Raw genomic sequence first — 23,928 nt, 5'->3', positions numbered from 1 at the left:
GGACCAACTTCACAAATTTCGATATCGACCTAAATTATGGCAAAAAAATCGGAGCTTCTCCAAGCCCAGTGATTCATTTTAAAAACACCTTTCAAAACTGTGAAACTCAGTTCATTGACATATATACTGATGGGTCTAGATCGCTCGACGACGGCGGGTGCGCCGTCGGTTTTGCGGTCTGGAGCCAACTAGAATACTTTAGGACAGCAAAAAAAATTTCGAATATGGCTTCTATTTATACGGCTGAGTGTCTGGCGATTATGAGTGCTCTTGAGGGAATCCTCGAGTGGTCAAATCTTAATCCTTTCGAGGATAGAGGGTTTAGAGTCTTCTCGGACTCCAGGAGTGCCCTGGAAGCCTTGAGCTTCTTACGCGGTCTCGACTGGGAGTCCCCCTTGCTGGTCCAGCTAAAAGGCATACTATTAGCACTAAAAGAAAAGAACATCCAAGTCAAGCTCTTTTGGATCCCATCGCACGTGGGAATAGCTGGAAATGAGAATGCCGATACGATGGCAAAAACGGCTGCCACGAGTGGTGCCCTGGCGGTGGTCGACATTCCGTACTCCGACTTAGTATCTAAATACAAAATAATCTGTGATAATAACAATAAAAATCAATTCTTAGACCAGAGCACAGAAAAAGGAGTGCAATATTTTTGTAACTACTTCACTGAATCAAAAAATCCGTGGTTCAATAAATTCAATATTCCTAGAAGAGCAATAACCGCAATAAACAGACTAAGGAGCAACCACACTTCACTAAATCACTAACTGTATAAATACAAAATAGTTAATAGTGATAAATGTTAATGTGGAAGGGATCAGGACACTCCGGAACACATCTTTTGGCAATGCGAACTCTTCGAAGACGAAAGGAAAATAATGCTTCGCAGACTACATGAAACCCGAGGTCCTGGCCCCTTCTCCATAGCATCACTACTCTCCAACCTAAATATTATAACAGCACACATTATCTCAGACTTTATTATGAACATAGACATCTACATTTAAAACATACAACAGTCTAAAATAATACAGTACTTAAAATTATCTGAGCACAGAATTTGATTGACAGTTTGTAAAAATCACCATCGAACAATTAGTATATAAACAAAGCTCCTTTTAAATACGATTTAAGAAACCCGCACTCTGTAAACCCATAACTGAACTGTAAATTCGAAGTATATTACTCCACGTATGCTATGTATTTTACTCGCTCTGTATTCTGGCTGTGTAACATATGTTTTATGCCAATAAAAATCATTTTAACTAAACTAGGCTAACCAGTGGAAATACAAAGTCTTGATGAATTTTTTAAAAAACATTTCGAAATTTTCCAGGGTAACATTTACGAGGAGGTTTTCTTTCTACAAAACGTGTGCGCTTTTATTATGGGAACTGTTGATTTATTCGAGTTTTTAAGTTGTTTTCATCGCGTGTGCGAGCTCCACCGTAAGAATACGTGTTAGAAAGCGCTACATTAAATTAATAATGTCTCGAAATTTCGCAGGGTAAGCGATATAAATAATTATTTCATTGGATTCAGTAGATTTTTAACTATTAAATTCATCTGGTCTTGGTTCGGGAACTGTCACGAGGGAGCCTCCTTGAATACTAACCTCACAAAGAAGAAATACCCTAAATTATTCTTTACAATGGATGATTTTCAATGATATTCTCAAAGTTGAGTTAAAGTATGCAGCACGCATCAGTTACTCGTTTACAGTGTAATGTAAGTGCTCCAAAAATAATATTATGAAATACACGTTGAAATGTGTCTAATAGCCTTATTACTCTTGTAATCAGTTGAGTTTCAAAAATTTGTAATGAGATCATTGAAATAAAATCACGCTTATTATAAAAAATGAAGTTAATGGTTTTCATGCATTTTTTTTAAACTTCTATCGTTTCTCCCCTTGTTTCGGGTAATAAACTTCTACCTTTAAAAATTTAACTATAAAATTATTGCAATAGCCCTTAAGTGGTTAATAAACATTGTGTCTTACGAAATTTAGGAATATCCAATGTATCTTTGACATTGTGATCATATTTTTAATAAAATCATTAAAAATATGTAAAAACTTTATTTTTCCATTTTTTAAAATTTTTCTCATAACTACAAATCTGATATAAAATGAAAAACACGCCATTCTAAAGATTTTTTTACAACCTAAAACTACTTTTTCGCTCAATTTGGCTAGTACACTTCGTTTAGTTAAGTCCAACACTTGTTATTGTATCTACCTTTTTTCCCTAACTAATACTTATACATGATTTGTTTATTATCAATGAATAAAGAAATATTTAGTCATATCCAATTGAATCTGTGACCATTATTGATTTAAAACGCAAATTAATTCTCTGTATCATAAAAAGGTTGGATCGAAATTAATAACTCTTCGCTAGTAAAATATTTTACTGTAGGAAACAGGAATAATTTTTCGCCACTCGGGTTATTATTACAAGTACAGTGAACTTAATTCTCAGAATACAATAAAAGATAAAGACGATGATTGTTCTCATTGGAAAAAATAGAGCGGGACAAGATCAAAATACAGAAAACCATACCAGCTCGAGAGCCTCGAATATTTACAGTCTTCCGTAGCTCGTAAATCGTATACATATAAGTCTTTGGAGGCAGCCGGTCAACAGAAACAGCATGTTTTTTTTTCGGTCGCTAAAACTATCGCACATTTCACGACACCTTTCTCTACCTCTTACCACTGCTCGTATGCTCATAATGCACACACTGCCCTTGCCCCAAGAGTTTTCACTTGGGGTAGGTGCACCTTTCTTTCCACAAACACTCTCTCCACTTTACGGTTTTTGCTGGAAATAACGGGCCGTCAGAGCGTCCGTTTGTTCATTCCCTTTTCTTCTTTCCTTCCCTTGTTTTTTTTTTTCTCCTCTTCCTCCTCCTCATCCCAAGGGTGAAGATCAGTTGAGATAATTGGTGAATTATTGTTTTTGTGGGGCATCGGAATAAAGCCGTAAAAAATGGCTCGCGCAACTGTCAAAAAATCTAAGACAACTCCACTTTCCGTGGAACAGCCTCCTTTTTTCCGTTATCTTCTATGATTCTGAACACAAAAAAAGTAACTTTATTTTGTTGAGATTATAAATGCAAAATCTAATCTACAACAACAGTAAAAACAACAAAATAAAATACCCTTTTCAGATTCATGTTTCCTTTACTTAATCTTAGTTCATTTTCACAATCCTTGATTCAAAAGTTTGCTTCTTCTTGTATCTTAAAAAAAAAAAAAAAAAAAAAAAATTACTTCTACAAAAGATAATATGTCTCGTAAAAGGAAAAAAAACCGGGAGATCTACACATCAGAGGAAATGAATAGGAAAGTCACAGCGATGGAAAAAGTAAAACTTCCTTGTAGGTCACGTTTTCTTGATTTACGTAACCATGATAGTACCTTTCCTATGTCCTTATCTTTTTCCTAGTTCACAGGTAAAAGGGTGGCAACACGGTGTATCCCATCAACTTTCTCACCATCCCTCGAATCAGTCTGCGACGACGACTGAAAAGGGAAACAAAAATACAAAGCGCGTGCGCACGTGAACATGTTTTTCATTCAACTCGAACAAGATGCTCGGTTTGTCGTTTGGCGCACGAACGGGGGATAAGATCATCTCCATTATAACTCGCGAGCGCGCGTGTGCAGGGCGTCCTTAGATCGTCACCGATGGCAGCTCCCTTTCCTCTCTTTTGTCTCCTTTCTTTGTTACTTCTGCTTCCTCCTTTTTATTAACCGTGTGGTCACTCGTTTTTCTTCTTTTTTTTTTCTAGTATATTCCGTACATCACAGTTTTTATACTTCAGAGTATGGTTCTCTAGGTTTGTATTGGTATACAATTTCTTTTTTTCCTTCCCCATTCGTTTCCTTTTCATCATCATTCTGTATTTTTTGAAAAATATAAAAACTGACTGAAATAATTTCAGCTGCAATTTAAAGTTACGATTGTAAAAACAATTTTTATGAAAAAAAAAAAAAAAAAAAAAAAAAAAATTGTGACTTGACGGCAGCCTGTGGCGGTGCGTATGACTTAATAAGAATTTGATACTTGTGACTATTCTCAGTCCATTACGAATGCTGCTACAAAGATTGAAACGATTTTATCTAATCGATAAATGGAAATGGACAGTTTTACCTGTAGTTTTTCTATCTTCTTTTTACTCGTTTTTTTGTATGTTAAAAATGTAATGTACAATTTTGCTTCTAAACCTCAATTTCCATGATAAGTATCGTAATGATACATCAAATGAAGATGTTATGGTTGTTGATTTTTTATTGAGTCATTCAACGACTTATGCATGGCTTCCTTTAACTTATGAATAATTCAAATCAACTTTATGTAATATTAAAATAAGACTAAAGAATACAATGATTCTTTCATATAAGAGTAAAGTTTCTCTTGACTTGTGGAACGATGATAGGTTGACTTTATCTTATGAATCAAAACTGTTTTTTTTTTTTTTTTTTAAATCGGTTTTGTAATCTTGATGTATAATTTTATCTAAATCTTTTTACGATATCTTGAACTACAAGATCATTTAAAATAGGTTGAACCAAACATTATAAATATTCAAAGTTTTTGCATTAATTCATATGCTTTAAAATTTTCAACATTTTTCATTAAATTATGATCCGTGAAGGTATGCATAATTTAAAAACCGAGAATTGAATAAGTGTACTGTTTTGAAACTCTTTAGTTTGATCATTGAACCATTTAGCCGCAAACCGCATCTTCTCTCATCTCACACCGCAAATTCTTAAGTACTACCCCGCTACAGTACCTCAATATCCTGTGATTGTATGATTGCATCAAAAAATCTGTTGGAACTTGACTCGATCCTCGAACATCTCCCATCCCGATGAGAGAGGTACTTGTTTATACTGTTTGCATGGTTCATTGAAAAATACAGAAAAATTGTACTAGCCCTGTCGTGAATCACTGAAGTTATCACTCGTTATCCAAGGTCTTATACGATCTACTTTAGGAATGGATGTCCACATTATCAAGGATCTCAGTCATCATTATGTAATTAAATAACATAGTGTTGTTTGTTAGCAAATTTTGGTTTTTTACAGGTTAAAGTACTCAATGATTCGGTTTATTTTTAAAAGTGTGGTTCGTAATATCATTATATTTCAGACCCCCCCGATAACAGGGTTCCATAACTAGGTGATCTCTAAATTGGTATTACATAAACATTGTATCATTGTGAAATTTCAATAAAATGGTAAAAAGCAAAACGTACCCAGAGTTTGCTAAAAAACTGTTAAAGATGGAGAAACGGTTACTCGATTGATTTACTATCATATTCAGTCAATATTGTTATGAAAATAACGGTCCAATATTATTTAGTTATTAATTCAAATAATATTTGTTTTAGAAGAGAACAGAAATTGGAGGCACAGAAATACAAAAATTTACTAACACTTTTATTCCCTACGTGGTGTAGAAAAAGTGTTAATATCAAAGTATCGTTCATTTTTTTATGTTAACGTCATGTATCTGTAATTTCATAAAAACAAAACGTTCTAGTTTGTTTGTGATGTAAATTTAATCACAGGAGCTTTGTTTAAGGCACACAAATTGTTACAGATACCCTACTATCCAGCTGGCACAATAAAGCACCCTGGCCACGGCATTCGGTCGACTACAGTGAAATTTCAGAGAGACCACGCTACCTGTGTGTGTATAAGTACATGTCTAGTTTCGAATGAGCGTATACACTTTTACAACAAGCTATATGTCTCCACTCACCGCAAGAAATATACTCTCCTGACCTTGACAACCTGTCACCCTTATAGCGAGGGTCAGTTCCTCTATTTTGCCCAAAAGTCCCCTGACCTTGGGTTTTACAGCTAACAGTTCAAGACTTACAGACACCTTACCTTATTTCTTCTCTCCTAACTGTCCTCCCTTTACTTTGAAAAAAAAAAGAAAGATATCAACGCTTTAAGGAGATGTTTGACTTTTGGACTTTTCTCCAACTGCACTGGTATAGATTGACTCTACTGATACATTTCTTTCTTTCTTTTTGCGGCTACATGTCCCAATCATCGCTGGTAAAGATATCACGATGTACCTTTTTCTGAAGTGCTTGTATACCAAAAACGAGAAAAGATGAATCTCTCAACAATAACTCAGTTAATTTTTAACCATCTCGTTTTTCCTCCCGTAGCATTTGCTTATCTTTGCTTTTTAAATAAAATATATTTGACGCTAAAATGAGTCGTTTGACAAAAATAAGTGAAAAATGTTTATTTTTTTATTTTAAAAGTTAATGATTAATTGAAGTTTTTGACAGAGAAAAACTAAACTCTCTTTTTTTACAGCAGTACGTACTGTCAGCTGTTTTTTTAACTTGATAATTTTTATGCTTCTAGAGATACTCATGCTGTGTCTCAGAAACACTATGTACTCTGCATTTAACTTGTATTCTAACTTCTGTTTGCAATACGCATGCTATAAATATCTATGGTAAGAGAGTTATCGTTACTTTCAACAAGGCTACAGACAGCACTGTGTAGTGATGATACTGAGTGGTAAGGATAGCTAATAACACTTGTAGTTGTACAATTTATTTTATATGATTTATTAACTCATGAACATGAGATCAACATAATTATAACTTCGCAAATTTCCATAACTTTTTAATAATCTTTATTGTTATCCCACGTACTTACCATATTAAAATTACGTTAACGTGTTAGTAATATAAATGAAATTTACCATCGACGTGGTCACTTTGACTACCTATAGTTAATGGATGATTTGCATAATCTCAGATTCGTGTTCATATCCTGCACCTATGAAAATTTTTGAACTAGGTAAAATAATTTCTATATGAAACTGGTCAACCCATGTAGAGTTTCATATATTTACCTTTAAAATTAAGAGGTGATACCTAATAAAGAAGGGATATCTTTTAGGACATCAAAATGATTTAAATATCAGTGACTAACCAACGATAAAAAGTATTTATTTATGTTATTAGTTATTTAATGGGCTGTTGTTAATAACTTGAAAATTATAATGGATGATTCATAAGCCTTTATTTCAATCCATAAGCACTTTTACTACTTTGTACTCAATAATGCTGTATTGACGTATCGATCATAAGTTGAGCTTCGACCGATGGAAAAGAGTAACGTTACATATGCTACAAATAGAATAAGACACGGTGTTCCTTGGTTGCTACAGAAGAAGTGTTAATTATTCATTTGCTTCTTCCTGCGTCAACGACCGAAGACGCCACACGTATATGGGTCGAATTAACGGTATAAGCATTTGCGAGCTATTTTTTATAATGCGCAGCAATACTCAAGTGACAAAACTACTGATACAGATAAATTGAGAAAATTACAAAGTATAGTTTTTTTTTTGGCTTTTCGGATGAAAAATAAAGTAGTCAGCCCACGATGTCGTGCGGTCGTTACAGAATCATCTGTGCTTCCAGCACAACCTCTTGTAGATACACGTTATTACCGATGGACTCGAAACTCGTAACTTCCCGCGTTTTATTATTGCGTGCCGTGCTTGATTAAGTCCTACAACTCTCGAGTCACGCATGCGTGCCCTCACAGCTCCGATCGCCTTATCTCATCTGGATACTTTCCTCCTTTATCGTTTGTTAGCGCTTTGTCTCGACAAACTTTCCTTCTAATCTTGATCGTAGGTGCGCGCACCTTTCCCGTCTCGGTCGATTCGTGCACCTGATCGTGCTACGTGCCACGAAATTTATTCCTTCCTCCGCGATCCCCGGCCGAAAACTACCGAAATTCATGGTAATCGGATGGTTGAATCGACGAGCGCCCCCTGAAAGTCTACCTGGAACGGAAATCCTCGTTCGCTGATTTCTTTCAAGACATTTTCCAAAATTGGGAAATTCAATTCGCTGAACGCCCCAAATTACGAACATCCATGTTAGTTACGTGGATCCCTCGACAAGAAGAGAACGGAAATCATACTCTCAATCCTTTTATTCATATATTTATACATATTTCTTAATGATTCAAGAGTGAAAATGCTAAATTTTTAATTTTTGTATGCAACAGAAAAAACATGAAAACCCTATACGATGAAAAGAAAAAAACCTCTGAAAAGCTTGTTTTAAGCCACTACAAATCAGTATACATCGTTGGTATATCTTGACGTTCTCAAATGAAGTTGTAAGTCAAGGAAGCCACCTGAAACGATAGGAGCTGGGGGGGTCAAGGCATTGGGTGTGGTGTTGTAATTAACGCAGTGTGAAAGAGATACTCTGCTTAAGGAGGACCCACGCATCGTTAGCGTTAAAGATGTATCGACATTTTCAAAGTAGACCAAGTCTTTGTGCTCCCCGTGAGTCTCAATACAATGAAGCACTTTATCCTTCTGTTGGCTGATGTCACGTTTCGACTTCTCGGTTACCTCCTTTTCTCCCTAATCTGTGGCTTTCATCGTATCTCCAATGCATCGACAACGAAAGTGAAAGGAAGTAGTGGAGCCATAAAAACAGAGCTCTGCCTGCTTTTCTTTTCACAAAGGCTCGCTGGCCCTGGATGAGGAAGCACAGAAGTCCCGTTCGAGTCAGAAAACAAAATAAAAAAGCAAGAGGCAGAGGGCGAACGGTGAAGAGCTGCCGATAATTATCTGCTGCTGGGACTTGAGCGCGCGATCGTGAAATCCGCCACGTGCCGTGTACGACACTTGTCTTTCAATCTCGATAGAGGCCAGGTTGGGCTACCCTTTGGACAGGCTACAACTTTTTTATCTCTTTTTTACATCCCTTGTTAGTAGCATATAGAGATATTCTTATACTCGTATACTTATTTATTTCGCTTTTTTTCCAACATTTTGTCTTTGGATTTTCAATAATAATATTTTCGTTTTTATATTTAAAGGTGATTTATCCATGACTCCTCAACCAAAGATTGGACCATCAAAACAGATTTTAATATAGTTGATGGTATATATATATATATAACTTACAAATATTGTTTACAGAACAAGTATACAAACATGAATTTGTAGATTATGATAAACTCGAGCTTCTATAAAAGATTATTGAATCTGCAAATAATTTTTAAGCACCCACAGTCTATATTTGCTGATGATTTTAAATAAGAAAATGTCACTATACTTGCGTTTCCGTTAGTATATTTGAAGCAAGTCTGGTTACATACAATTTTTATCGATTAGCTCGTGCCAATTTGTTTAAAAGTGCATGAGATTTCTACTCTTCATTACCTAATTTACTTCTAACAAGTGAAATTTTTTTTTTTTTAATTTTTTATAAAAAGCATCTAAGAAACATATTAGTCAGAATCCACTTCAAAACAAAAACTTTCAGCAAACTTTTTTTCATACATCCACTTGACGACTTAAACTGGTATTTCAAAGAATATTATGTAATGTTTTATTAAATACTTTCTGAATACCCTCATAGTTGATTTCGTAGATTCAGGCTCCAATCACTCAAGGAACAAACCATCTCAAGATTTTTGTAACAAAAGCTCACTAAGAATTCTTCATAACCGTCAATGCATGAGATAAGCAAATGTATTTACATCCAACAATATTTGATGTTTGCTTTGATACCAAGGGCAAAGCCAGAGTGATGTTTAGTCTCATACAGTGCCCCGTTCACGCTTAATTAAACAAAACGATCATTTGATATGATTATTTATCAACGATTGCATTTTCAACAGATGAGTTTATTTTTCAAAAACAGTCGTTAATGATAAGCAAATACAATTCATCTGGTTATCCGATATAACTTATTGCATTACTTTTTTACGATTTTGCCTTGCACGTTTTTATGGCTATCTCAAGAGCCTCGTGTTGCATTTTTTTTTGTTCAGCTTAACTGTACACCTTATAGTGGAGCACATGAAACTGTAAAACCGTAAAAAAGACAGCAGGACAATGGCAGAAGGCTAAACTTGACGCAGTCAAGGTCTGGGACGGGGTTGGGAGTTGAGTGAAAAAAAAGAGGCGCTAGCCGCCCCGCAGGATGTCCAGCGCTGGAGCGAAATAGTTAGCTTTCTTCCTCGCAAAAGCAGTTCGTCTTTATTGTCAAGGCTTCGGAGAAAGGTGGGCGCCAAGATTTCGGCTGTCGATACACTCTCGCTCTCACTCTCGGCCATGATGTGTTTCTTTTTGTGTCTTGGCTTGAGAGTAAGGGACGACGAGAAAACGCGGCTTTTTTTATTTATCGTTGGGCCTGGAAAGAACAAAAAAAGGTAAAGAGGGAGGGAAAAAGAAAATAGTGGTGCAGCGATGCGTCTTTCTACCTCGAGATGGGGGAAGCCAGAGAGAGGGAGATTCAAGATTGCGTGTTGCCGCAATTTAGATGCAAATCATCGAAGGACTTTCTATAGAAAATTACGTACTTAGAGTCTCTGCTCGGAGGACGGGGTCTGAATTTCAAGCGCTGCGGGTTCAATTTGTCGCGAGGAATAATCTACTTCGTAATAACTTCGGTCCTGCGCTTCTCCGCGCGGTGATCTCGATATCCTCGGATTCCCTGATATCGCGAGTTTTTAAAATTATGCGCTCTTGCTGGATAACACAAGTTCAATCGTACTTCATTGAAATTATTGCCTTTTGAAACAGAAAGAATAATGACTCATGAGATGGAATTTTAATAAAATTAACAAAATCCACAAATACTTTCACCAATAAAAATTTTTGCAAACAAGGATGTGTTCCTATATTCTTATAAAGTCTTTTTAAAAAGCAAACCATTATAATACATCTATAAATCATTTCAAGGTTTTAAAGTATCTTAAATAAAGAAACTCTCATATCAGTTAATTTTTAAAATATAATATTTGGAAGAAGAGACATTTAATAAGTGGTAGTCTTTACCAAAATACAAAACGAGTCCATGGTTTTTATTGTAAATAATTTAATACAAAGTTTAACAGTTTGTTGATACGCTACTAACGTTCATATCATTGTTCATATAAAAAAAAGTGGTACGCAATGAACAATTGAGTCCGATAGACTCGTTTTCATCCTCCTATCTTCAAAAAATGACCCAAGATTCAGCATCCATCATATAGGTGCGATGAAGGTGAGGGACATAGCAGCTATATATATGTAGCGCAAAGGCGTACTACATTGATTGATGGAATTCTAAATGTTAAATCGGCCCGCGCAAATTGACAGGAAACACGCGCTGCCGCATAAGCACACTTGCGATACTATAAATCGTCTTTCGGCATCTCCGTACTGGTCAGGGGGTGGGTCAGCCAACACGTGTGCACACGCGCGCCCGCCCCACTCGTGTGTATCTGTAAACGTTGAAACTTTCGGAATGCCGATCCCCCTTGTTTTTTCGCCTTTCCATCTGCGTTTTCATTTTAGTCAAGGCATATATACATGTATGCTCGAAGGGTGGACTGAACTAGATTAGCTAGGAGAGGAATTGGTAGAGAGGATCGTGATGGGTCCACTGAGGGGACGATTTAAAATATGATCTTGGAAACTGATAGTCTTTTTTTCACGCTTATTGACTCTTGAAGCTGTAGGCTCTCTCTCTTTGTGTACTAAATGTTTTATTGGAGAAGTAATAAGACTTTGTACCACGATGAACTCTATTTATTAACAATAAAATTAATTCATGTTCATTGCAAGTCATTTTTGTTCAGAGACTTAATACTTCATTGTGACAGAGCCCACTGGTCTATGCGCTCAAGTTGAATTCATGCCTCTTGTGGTTGTGGTTACAAAAATATTACATCTCACTTGATGCATTAGATATAAAAAAAACTTGAAGTGTTATGACTTATCATTTACAATTTTTATTTGTATTTTAACATCTTACATACCTATAATAAATTAATGAAACTTTGAGTTTTTATTGTAAATACTTTTTAAAAAATTATCAATGATTAAGAAATAATAATAAACATTTTTTTGAATATTTTTTTTTTACGTTGATGGTAGTAAAGCTAGTGGATTAATTAAAAAAAAATATATGTGTGTGATACTTCACTGATACTGAAAGTCAAGTTCTGGTGTTTTAACAGAGCCTAAGTAATGGGACACTTAACATATGTTAGAAATCTTACGCTATTAATTAAAACGAGTCTCAACTAACCGCAGACACGATAAAATAATTATTGGTCAGGTAAATTCTGCAAAATGAAACCTTTAATTATACTCTCGATTAAATTTTCAGGAAGTCATTGTAAATTATGTCACTGACATAATTTCTAATTTGAAGATGTGAAAGGACAACAAACAGTATGTTTCAATTCAGGATTTTGAGACTTTAATGTGTATACATACAAAAATTAACCTTTTTTTACTTCAATAACCTCAAAATGACTTATTGTCCGTTGAAAAGCATAAAAGTTAGTGTATACGTGAGCAAAAAATTAGTATTTATAGGATTATTACTTATGAAAAAGTTAATTAGTTAGCGCTTTTAAGTTAGTTTTAATCCCATATGCAGTATATTAAGATTTAAGTTTTTAACTCAATATTGGTAATTTTTATTTATAATTGGTAAAAATAACTTATTTTAATTTTCTTCTTATCCACAGACTATTTTTATTAGCCAATTTCTCCTGGACTACCGCCGCAACTGACCCTCCTCTTGCTCGCATAAAATTTTTCAGTGAACAACGATCATAAAATCAGTAAAAAAATAACCAGTACTAGAGACTAAGTTCCTTTAATTTAACTCTATTTCCTAATATTGATTTGTTTAAGTAAATTTAATAAAATGCTTAAGTGTTATCAACAAGCTTTGATTCTTTAAACTTTATAACAACCCTATTTTTCACAAATACTTTTTTAATTAGAGTTTTAAATAAGTCAACTTTCAATACGTACTCCAAAAATCTTTGTTAACAAGCGAATTCAATTGTGCAATGTCCAGTATTTATCACTCACCTGAAACACAAAAAAAAATAGATTATATTAAATGAGCATATCAGATTTTTATGTCTTATAAATTATTCAACAAAATTATTAAATTACAACTATTTGTACGCTACACAATAAAAAATGTATAAAAAAAGTATGAAATTCAAATTCATCTCGGGGCCTGTGAAAACCAGAGTATGTAATGATTTTTTAAGGGGATTTTTGGTACCTAATGATAAAAGATAGTAGCTTGAGTTTTAAAAGTATCCTGTAACTCTGTCGAATGAAAATATTGTACTAATTTTACATGAACATCAAGATTATTTCTCTACATTTCGTTATGCTAGATAAGGCTGATCATCAGAAACCCATCTTATCATGTTACACACTTTTATGTTATGACACAAGAATGTCAGGTTTTGATTCATTCAGATATTCGACAAAATGTCAGTCAAGTGTTTTACGATATGATAAAAACAATTTAACTAGATAATTTAAATTTTTTGTTAGGCAGATTTCTGTTTAATAAATCGAATGGCATACCCTAATAAGGAAAGAGCTTTATTGATAATTTTTGTCTATCTAAAGCTCGAAAAGTGATGCCAATGTACAAAAATTAGCTATAGTCTGTAACCTTCTATTATAAGAGTCCATACAATCGTCATGAATGTACAAAATTACGATGTAAGGATCAAAGAAAATGCTGTCGAAATTTTTTTTTCAAAACGTATTGAGTGTTCTTATGAGAGGATCTGACTAAGCTAAAAAGTAATTTGATAAAACAGAGTGGCTTGTACATGCAAATCTGATGAATTTGATCGTTTCTTTTTCTGAAATGAATATTCACAGATAAAATACTTATTTTAGGATGCAAATGTTTGTAACTAAGACGTGTTCAGGTAACGTAAGGTTTTTCTTGGTTATATGTGTCACGTATAATATCACGATTGGCAACTAAAACCCAAAGGATTTCCTTGTACACAATGCCAATTTCTACCACCACATGATGTATATTATAAAGTAACAAAAAGTAGAAGCTTGATCGACCCATCGTCTCTTTGAAACTTGAAAGAAAGAACCTTCCACGCTTCAGCGCAAGAAAAATGTAGTCAGTAGTCCGTAGACCCACGCTATCGGATATCTCAAGAGCAAAGACGAGAGCAAGGCGGGGAAACAGAGAGATGCCCGGTCCGCAAAAGCCCGTCGGGGACGGGGTGTAAAAAAAAAGGCATACAGGCAAAGATACAAGGAACGCGCATGAAAGAGCAAGCCGCTTGCCATCGTCGGCCGTATATTTATCATGTAAGCGAGCAATTTGGAGAGGCCGGGGAAAGAGAGGAAGCGCCGATCATTTTTCACGCGTGGACCTCGAGACTTTTTCTCCCCTGTTATACCTACAGGAAAAGTTCTGCGAAAAATGGCTCTTTCGAGTCTAGAAAATCCAGCAGGGGCTCAGTCGTGTTTTTGTAATAAACATTCGATTCATTGCAAATTCGTATGAAAACATCAACTCTTTCCTACATTTTATACATTTATAATCTCGAAACTTGGCTATTTATCGAAGGACATTACAGTACCACCATTCAATCCAGAAAACTACATTATCTGATGAAGCAAAAGGTTTGAGAAATTATTGTTCCTTTTGTCTAGTCCCTAGATAAGGTACAAAAACAAACCTCTAATCTCAATTCTGTAGTACACAGTTTCTTTTTTGATTAGGATAAGTATTCGTCCCCATGACAATTTTCCATTCCAAGCCCCGTACAGATCTTTTTTCACACCTTCAAGTCTTTCGCTTAAAGATCGAGAATCTCTTGTGCAAACTGTAAGAACGGGTCGTAAGGTCTCAGAAAAGAGATCTTGAGATTAAATGGAATAAAATTTTTTTCCAGGTCAACATGGAAAACACTAAAAAACTTTCTGAAGCCTGAACGATTTTCTCAAAAGATTAAAGTCACTTGTTGGCAAAAGTATAAGTTGCAGAGAAGTAACTCTTAAAAAATTAAAATTAAATTTTAAAAACCTGTAAAATATTTTTCATGGATTTGCACATGTATGTACTCTTATAAGGGCGGAATAAGCGGGGTTGGGGTTGGACTGGGTTATTGGCCGGCGCTTGGATCCATGTCCCGGATGCCAAATGGACATCACGGCCTCCCCGTACGTGTGCATGGTATGAGTTTCTTTGGCTGACTGATGATCTTCGGTGCTGCGGATCTGCACGCGCATACGTGCCGCGAGTTTATTTCAGAAAAGGCCGAGCTTTTCCGTGTGTGTTGACTCTGGGTAGGTATACACACACTGTCGGGCCATGCACTCTATATGCTGATGAGAAAGTCAGGGAAAGGATACGATCTGCTTATATGGATGGACACACGGTTCCTTTCTGGCACATCTCGCGCCCGTTTTCTCACACGAGTGCACCCACTACCCTCTATTGGAGGGGGAGTACTCTGGGCAACGAGTGATTTTTCCTTGCAAATATGAACTTTGGGGCTTCGTCCTACTGACTTTCTCAGTGGGTTCGAGATGGACGCGGGTAGTAGGATCGCTTGGCTGGACATTAGTTTGATTTTCAGGCTTTACTGATTGACGATTGGTATCAGAGTGAAACGTTGTATCAAAGACTCGTCTGAAATAGTTTGATACCATTGCATTGGACAACGGATGGAGGAGAAGCTTGTTTTAACGCATGCACAACACAAAATGATACTTTCAATGTCAGAGTGGTCGAAGGCTTTAAACGAATTCAAGATAGTAATTGTATCTGTGCGAAGGTAACAGTGGTAAAATTAGTGCCCAAATACGTAGGTATACGTGATACGGAGAATCGTAAGACCAGAAATAACGAGGTACAAGCGCCCACTCTTGCAAGACGACTCCATAAATAATGAAACCCCATCGCTTTCTCCTCGTCCGTCCGGTGTCATCCTTATACACCTCGTGGTCCTTATTCAAAACGATAAAAGCAAAAGAGAGAGAGAGGGAGCCCAGCAGCGGTTCCTTTTTCGGCTGGAGATAAAAGGGAGACCTGCTCCCGAGAAAGAAATGAAGATGGAGGAGGATGAGGAGGAGGAAGGGAACAGACGCGCGGGCGCGCGACTACAGAAGTAACGGCCTGTTAAAGATAAGGAAATGAGGTGTCGCGCCTCCTCCCTCGCTGTACACCTACATCCACCCTAGGGGCCACGAGGGCCCGTGCCCCGACTTTTCCTTTAAGGACTGCCACTCCTTCCCCAAAGCGTGGAAAGAAGAGGAGCTTCCCGCTTGCCCAGCTGGCTCCCGGGGGACTGCCAACGTATACTGCTCGCGTGGACGGTTGAGTGCCCACTGTGCCCCCTGCTCTCGATTGGAATACCTTTACACTCGGACGCCCAGCTGACCCTTGATCTATGCCAACTGTCCTTTTTTTGGGCTTCTCATTCTGGTGAGTCGTACTTTTTTTCGGGAATGATCGCTGCGCGTAAAGATGCTCGTAATTCAAGTGTATTAGGGTCGAGCACGTCCGCGGAATACAACATTGGGCTGGCCGAGCAGGGAAATTCGAAAAAGTCGTGTGACCTAACGTATATAGAGGGAGGGACGTGTGCTGCGTCACTTTGCAAATGTTGGACTTTCGATTCTAATCAGGTTCGTTTTTTCGAATTAATTCGGGATCGCTCTTCAAATGAAAAGACAGCTTTCGACGTCATGGCTGAATCGGTAGGGAGTGGACAATTTTAGCTCAAGATATGAGACAAGAGTTGGAAATTTCCATTGACTGATTGATGAATTTCACGTTACGAGCTGACGTAACTATTGCGATTTACTTCATGGAAGATAAGTGACGTCACGATTGAAGAGTATTATTTTAATGTGAAACTGATTTGTTTTGGCAACGAAAAATTTAAAATTCTTCTACTTTAATAATGTCTTCAAAATTTTTCTTCATGACATCCTAATTTTTATGTGATTTTGGAGGATCAGAAATAATTACTAACCACACACCACACTTTTTTGACAAATACAGCCTTCTGATTTACAAATTTAATCGCATTATTATGCAGCTCTGGGTATCATCTGAATAAACATTAGAGCAAGGGTTACAATAATGGCATTAACTTTAATTTGAGACTTTGCTTTTATATTTATATTACTGTTAACAATATTTGTCATTAAAAAAAAAGTCATTAGCAGTTAAGGAGTTTGTATTTGGTTGTATCACTGCCCTTTTTTCAGCCTCTGACACTTGTAAACAAATACATAATTTTAACTATTACTAATCAAGAACTTGCTTGCATTGCTTATGTGCAAATTATCGTTTCTGCCCGTTTATAACTTTAAAATTAGTTTCTTACATTCCTTATTTTATTTTTATCCATAAATATTTTACTTTTCAAAAACTGTCCAAATCTCCTGGTCTCCTACTTTCGAGGGACAGTAATATTGTTGACAAAAGCTCTGAACTTGATTTCATGGATACAAACGCATTACATTGTTATTATTGGAGGAATGTCTCAAAGTTTTGAAAACAGTGAATGATAATAAATTAAAACCGATAAGATAAATGAGAATTCAAATTTTTTAAATAAGTCATAACATTACATAATATTACACATCATATTATATCCGTATTGCAAATTCCACCCTTCATACGTTATTTGAGAAAAAATACAAAATTTAACTGGAAATGGATAAGACATTAGTTAATTTGAAATGTATTTGAATGCAAAAATTTGTATAAATTAATACACATCCATCATGTGTGATACGTTGGTAGTATCGGTACATTGCTCTCATAAGTCTTTATGAGGAAACAAAATAAATACAATTAACAAGGATGCTCATTAAATACCTTACACAGATAAAATCAAGGTCAACTTATCATGACAAAAACACTGTATGTAAAATGTAAAATAAATAAAGACATTATTCTCAATATAAAATTGACTAGTAGTAAGAAAACTTATAAATTGACAAATGGTTGGAGGTGAGTCTATCTCTCTTGTTAGATAAATCCAAAATAAGCAACAACCATTAGGACACGGCGTACACCCATCAGCAAGCAGCTAAAAGTTGATCGATTTCTTATGAAACGTGCATTTATATAGGATAACTATTTTTTTTCCAATGCATCGTACAATTAGTACATAAAATAAGCTTTTTTAAAATCAAGCATTTATTTCTATTTTTCTTTGTATCCAAAATTTCAACTCGATCAAAGTTACAATTAAATTGAAATTGTCAAAATTATCAAAAAATACTTGACATACAAAATTACATGTAATTACCTTAAAAAATCAGCTATAAATTTATTACGTAATCACCACAACTTTTTCAGCAAAAAAGGAAGATAATGTTGAACTCGTGAATATACTTGATCAAACTTGTTATCGAATATAAAATCATCCATGTGTATAGTAAATGACTCAGGATCATCCCTTACGATGTTTAGACTGTATTATTAGTTAATTAACAATGAAATGGTGTATAAAAATCTAGGCTGGATTCAGTAGAGCAGCATGTTTGTGTATACCTAAGCAGATAAATAATTCGGCTTCTTACTTACTAGCCTTTTTCTGAAACAATCGATACATTATTCATGCTAGTTCTGTAAAAAATTTCATAAAATCTCTGTACCTGCTGTGTTATCGATGCTGTACTAGCATCTGACAATATTTGTGATAACAGTGTCAAAGGGGCTTATTAAAATATTTAGTTCGATTTACTTTATCTATAAAAGCTTTACAGTAGGTCTCCAAATCTGATATACCTTACTCATAAATCTGCTAATAATGTACGTAGTAAGCGTGAAGCATAAAACAACTTCGGAGATCCCGTGATTTCAAAATACACAGGAATCACGAGCCACGTTTACTCGAAACAACTTTGTTTGATCCAATAAATCACGAAAAAATAAAGCATGCATCAAATTAAATGTCATCAATCAGGAAAAAAAATACATTTAAAAAAATTATGTAACCAAACACACTCCACGAAAACAACAAAAAATCACAATAAACGATCTCTCGTGCATGACTTTCCAGTCAATAAGCTTGCACACATCGAATTTGAAATTTGCACAAGTGCACGACTCTTTTACATGTACACAAGAACGTCGCAGCGCTCATGAGGCATAAAATACAATAAGCCAAGCCAGTGTACATACACTCCCTGAAAATCGGTCTTATCTTAATGTAGCGTACGTAATAACCGGAGGGATTCTCATCCCAAGCTCTGGACGTACGTAAATATACATACCCAAAGTAAAATCATAGGCGAGAGAGGAAACCCCAGAGATAAGCGGGAATTGATTTAATCTCGCTCTTGATTTAACTCGCTTTATTACAACTCTCTCCTACCGACCTAATATAAATATTACGTTATGCGTACTTAGACGCTTTCAATTAAGCCGTTTGGTGCAATGAAACGTTTTTCATTTTTTTTGGAATTGGCAGTAAAGACTACTGTCGATATTGGCACTTTCTTCGGAAATTTACCTCAAAGTTCATGGTTGAGAGTCTCATTATTGCATCAGACGTTTAAAAACATTTTAAATTCTAAAATTGTCTATACTGGCGTAATAGAAAATTGTCTAAGAGATACTAACGCTATCATCGAAAAAAACTTGTAATAAACATATAACAAATATTCCTTGTGAGAAGTGGAGAAGAATTTTCGCAACAAAAAAGTGTTGAATCTGCCAAATCAAGACTATATATTTTCTGTGGTTGTACTCCTTATTCATCGTGTATTTCCTCATGAACATTTTATTAATTTTCTGTACTCACGTCAACATTAAATTTATTTTTTACGAGAGTTGAGGTAAAGAATAATAAAAAAACACCATTCCTCCACATTTATGTAGATCTCGAGAAGCAACAACCCTTGCGTTTCATTAGATACACGTGTACGCGCGCAGGGATAACGAACGGAGCGCTGGTTACATTACACACCAGATCGTAATTAGACGCTAAAGAGCAGCTCGTAACTTTACCTCTTCGAGCTGGGCGCGCTAGGCTCTTATCTCGCCTGAATTTTCTGCTTTGCTCGCCGTAGGAGAATATATCCATGGGGCTCCATGTGCGCTGTGTATGTAATGCGAATGCGTTTGTCGAAGAAACGTGAGATTTCGTACGACACCCTTAAACTAACATCCCACGAGTGTGGTTGGAAAGAAACAAGGATAATTGAAAAAAACCTTGGATTGCACTGAATTATTTTTAACTGAAAAAAACTGTTTTTAATTTCTTTTAATTCATGGATTTTATACTCAAGCAGATCAGTTATTTTTAATACATAAGTGGTGACTTTGCTGTGCTACTTTCTCAGTTTTTGGGTAGATTGAAGTTAAAAACAGAGAATGTAAATGGATTCACAATAATATTGCTAGTAAATATTTTGTATTTACGAACTGTGTAACAAGAACCTTGGGAGTCTTCTCGTAGATGAAGTACGGGGATGACCTCCTAATTAATTGTTTTATGATAGTTATTCTATCAGAACTTAAAGCAACTAAATAAGAATTTGCGTGAGGTTTCGCTGACAACTCAGTCATTATACCGCCCTACCAAAAGTAACTGTATAAATCGCTACTATCAGGTGCACTGTTGTAGTCATTTAAGTGCTGACATATTACTTCACAGGAGCTGTTTTAACTTTGCCAAGCCATGTCCGTAATAACAAACTGTGTTTAATAAAGAATCTGTTTTTTATGGCTATTGATAAATACTTTACATTATGGAGCTTGACTCCAGCTGAATATGGAACATAGTTAATTTTATTTATTTAACTTCACGCTGAAAGTTTTTTAATAATAGTAAATAATGTATATAGTTAGAGTTAAACAGAAGTTGAAGAATCAGCGTTTACAGAAACTAAAACTAAACGAGCAAAATATGTAATCTAATGGAATTTATCAACAGTAATGTGTTCCCTGAATTCTCTTGTTAAAATAGTTCTTATTCACGACACAACAGCGTTAAGATGGCTCCAGCGCCTAGTGCCGTATCAAAATGGGGAGACTAAAAATTAATTATTATTTTCTTCAAAATATGGTATAAAATTATCGTAGAGACTGTTGTAATCCATATTCTACATTTTATCTGTTACTTTAGTGAGTAAATATAAAAAAACAAAAAAGTTTTATGGTGCTCTAATTGATGAACTGTTACGGTACGCTCCTAAGTTCAAGAGTAGTTATACCTATATATATGTACTCTGCAGAATGCAGACAGCTGAGAGCTGACTTGCACTAGCAACTGTATACTTAGTCTCCGATTATTTAAAGATTTTGTTCGATAACAAGACACTTTTCTCATGTTATCGAAAACTGCGTAATAATATATACAAGATAGTATGTTTTTTACACCTTACGGGTTATTTATATAAGTGCAGCAGTAGGTTGTATATCGCGTAAGCTTGCATTTCCTATCTAACCCGTCTTAAAACTACGATTTTGTAAGCATGATTTCTTACAATTTTCATCGTCAACCTTCATTTTTTTTTATACGAATAGAAAGATGGGAATTCAAAGAATATAATTCAATTTTATTAACCTCGGTTGGATTATTTATAATTTTAACATTGAGGCCACTGGAGCCACCTTAAACCGAACGGAAGTGCATGGGCTCTTCGTACCCAACACGTCCTAGGTATAAAGAAAAAAAAAAAAGTGTTTAAAAATATATTGACATTGTGATGGACGAATCCCCAACTCCCGAAAAAAATCGAGAAAAAATTGAAAATTTCATCAGAAATCCATCAAAGACTGACCGTTCGTAAATACGTTCTCTCTCTCTCTTTCTCCCTCTCGCCCCCTTGGCTCGGTGCATCGTGACTGGAAAGCCGAAATGTAAATAGGAATTTCATTCCAATCAGTTTGGGGCCACAGCAGTGAAGCAAACGTGGTTACCATTCCACCCACGTGCGAATTTATAGAGCGCGCCACGAACTAGAATGCGCTACACCGTTAAACACGCGAGTGTGTGCTTCGTTTTCGATTTAACAGAGGAGGTGGGGAAAAAAGTATGATGCAGAGGAGCTACATGTTGAAAAAAAGGATAAAAACGGTTAAAATGGTGGGAGCCGATGGACGTGGTGTGGTGAAGTTTGCTGAGAGAAACTATTAATGCTAAACGTGAAAAATAAATGAATTTTCCTCACACAAACTCGTGCTTACAGAGGTTATGCTCTACTGACTGTATTGTTATTTTGAATCAAACGATTAAAAAGATGTCGTATTCAAGTAGAACAATGTATTCCAGATACAAAATTGTATAACAATTTAAAAAAAGGATTGTTACTAATTTACAGGCCTGAGTTATTTTTAAAATATTTTCTTTTAGTCAGTTTTCTAAATCTCCACCAAATTCGCTTTGCACTGCACCTTTTTTTACTCTAGCAAAGTATAATGGATAAGTCACGAAAAGCTTTATGTACTACCGATGCAATCACCGTAATTAAAGTGGTTCTTCACAGTGGTGCTATATAAAAGTGACAGGCCCCTGTGATTTTCAAAAAACCAGAAAAATCGTCTGGGGGTCTGTGGGGGGACATGAAAGGTTATGTGAAATGCCCCCCCCCCTACAAATAATTATATCATATATACATATAAGGAAACCCACGAAATATGTACTGTTTTTGTCTTCGATTTTTAAATACGAACTTTTTTTGAGGCAACGTCTTGACACCTTGTGAGCCAGACGTTGTGTGTTCGGTTAAATTATACGTAATTATTTGGATAAATGACATCCACAGCAAAATAGAAGTTAAATGATTTGAAACATAAAAAGGTCCATAAGATCCCAGTGGGTGAGTATTTTTATAAATTGTATTATTTAATTACTTTATTTTCTCTCACTATAAAATATTCTATAGGTTTTTGATTGATATTTTTATAATTGAACTGTTTTCGTGAAATAATAATAAAAGAAACACACGTTTATAACAAAAGCAATATCAATATTTTCATTGATGAATTTAACATATTATGCGTTAGCTAACTGTACTACACACAACAAAAAAATCTTGGCATAAATATTTTGATCAACGATAAATCTCTTGTTATTATGCAATATAATCTTCAAACCACAAGTTCTTCGAAAACCGCGCATTACACGAATGGATTGATATTCAGTTTGCATTCAAGACGAATACCCAAAGACCAACGCAATAAGCTTTTCCGTCAATTATGATAATTTTTGGCTATCGTTTGCTTTCGATAGCTCATTACACGGACTTTCGTGTATACGTATTCTGGAAAGCTTCGTGGATCAGCGAAAGAATCCGTCTTCATAAATTAGGGAGTCGACACAAATCCTTCTTCCATCAAACAACAAACTAAAAAGGAAAAAAAAAAACAAAGCAAGAAGAGGGAGGGAGCCGAACTGAGGAAAGCTCTGAGACACGAGATGGAAGGAAAAAAGGGAACAAGCGTTACCCCAAGAATATAGAGCTAAGGGCCTACGTGGTGTATGAATATAATATTGTGGAGCCCGTAGGGCAATCGGCGTTGCATAATACGCCCATTAGGTAGCATAATCGAAACTGGATTTGTACCGGAGAATGCGTACACGGGGCAGAGAGAGTAGGGGAGTCCTTTTGAGTGTAGTAAGAGGGTGGAATGGTGGGAGGGGTGGGGGTACGATTTTTGACGCGAGACGAATTTTACGGGAGGATTTGATCGACGGGAAATCTCGGAAAATCACGAGGATGACACCTTAAAGACGCTTGAATAATAACGGGCATATGTTGTGTCTGAGTTTTTGACTTTTCTAGATCTTTCACATCATTTTTTATAACAATAGAGGCGGAAGATCAACAGGTAACGTACGAGTGCTCATTTTTCAGTAGTTTGAATTCAGAATGAATAATGCCGTGTGGTTTTTGTGGATTACAATAAATTTAGAGATTTTCAAATTGTCTATACTTAAAGTAGGACACTTCTTTTTCCCGTGAAACATAAATGTATTTTTTGGGTGCAAAGAAATATATATACATATATATATATATTTCTTTTTCTTATAAAGTGCTTCTACCATATATTTCGATAAATTACCAG

At 35.5% G+C, this 23,928-nt stretch overlaps 1 protein-coding gene across 1 annotated transcript in view; it reads right to left on the bottom strand.

Annotated features, from left to right (window-relative positions):
- Window positions 1-23,928, bottom strand: part of LOC106644186 (protein trachealess) — a 363,163-nt gene that overhangs the window by 100,842 nt on the left and 238,393 nt on the right. The gene's annotated exons all lie outside the window — the stretch shown is intronic.

The sequence above is a fragment of the Copidosoma floridanum genome, unplaced genomic scaffold (assembly GCF_036245765.1).
Source record: "Copidosoma floridanum isolate Cflo_tuat_1 unplaced genomic scaffold, Cflo_Japanese_pri ptg000029l, whole genome shotgun sequence".
Classification (NCBI taxonomy): Eukaryota; Metazoa; Arthropoda; class Insecta; order Hymenoptera; family Encyrtidae; genus Copidosoma; species Copidosoma floridanum.
The sequence above is the reverse complement of the archived record's forward strand: the minus strand, read 5'-3'. Positions and strand labels throughout refer to the sequence as shown.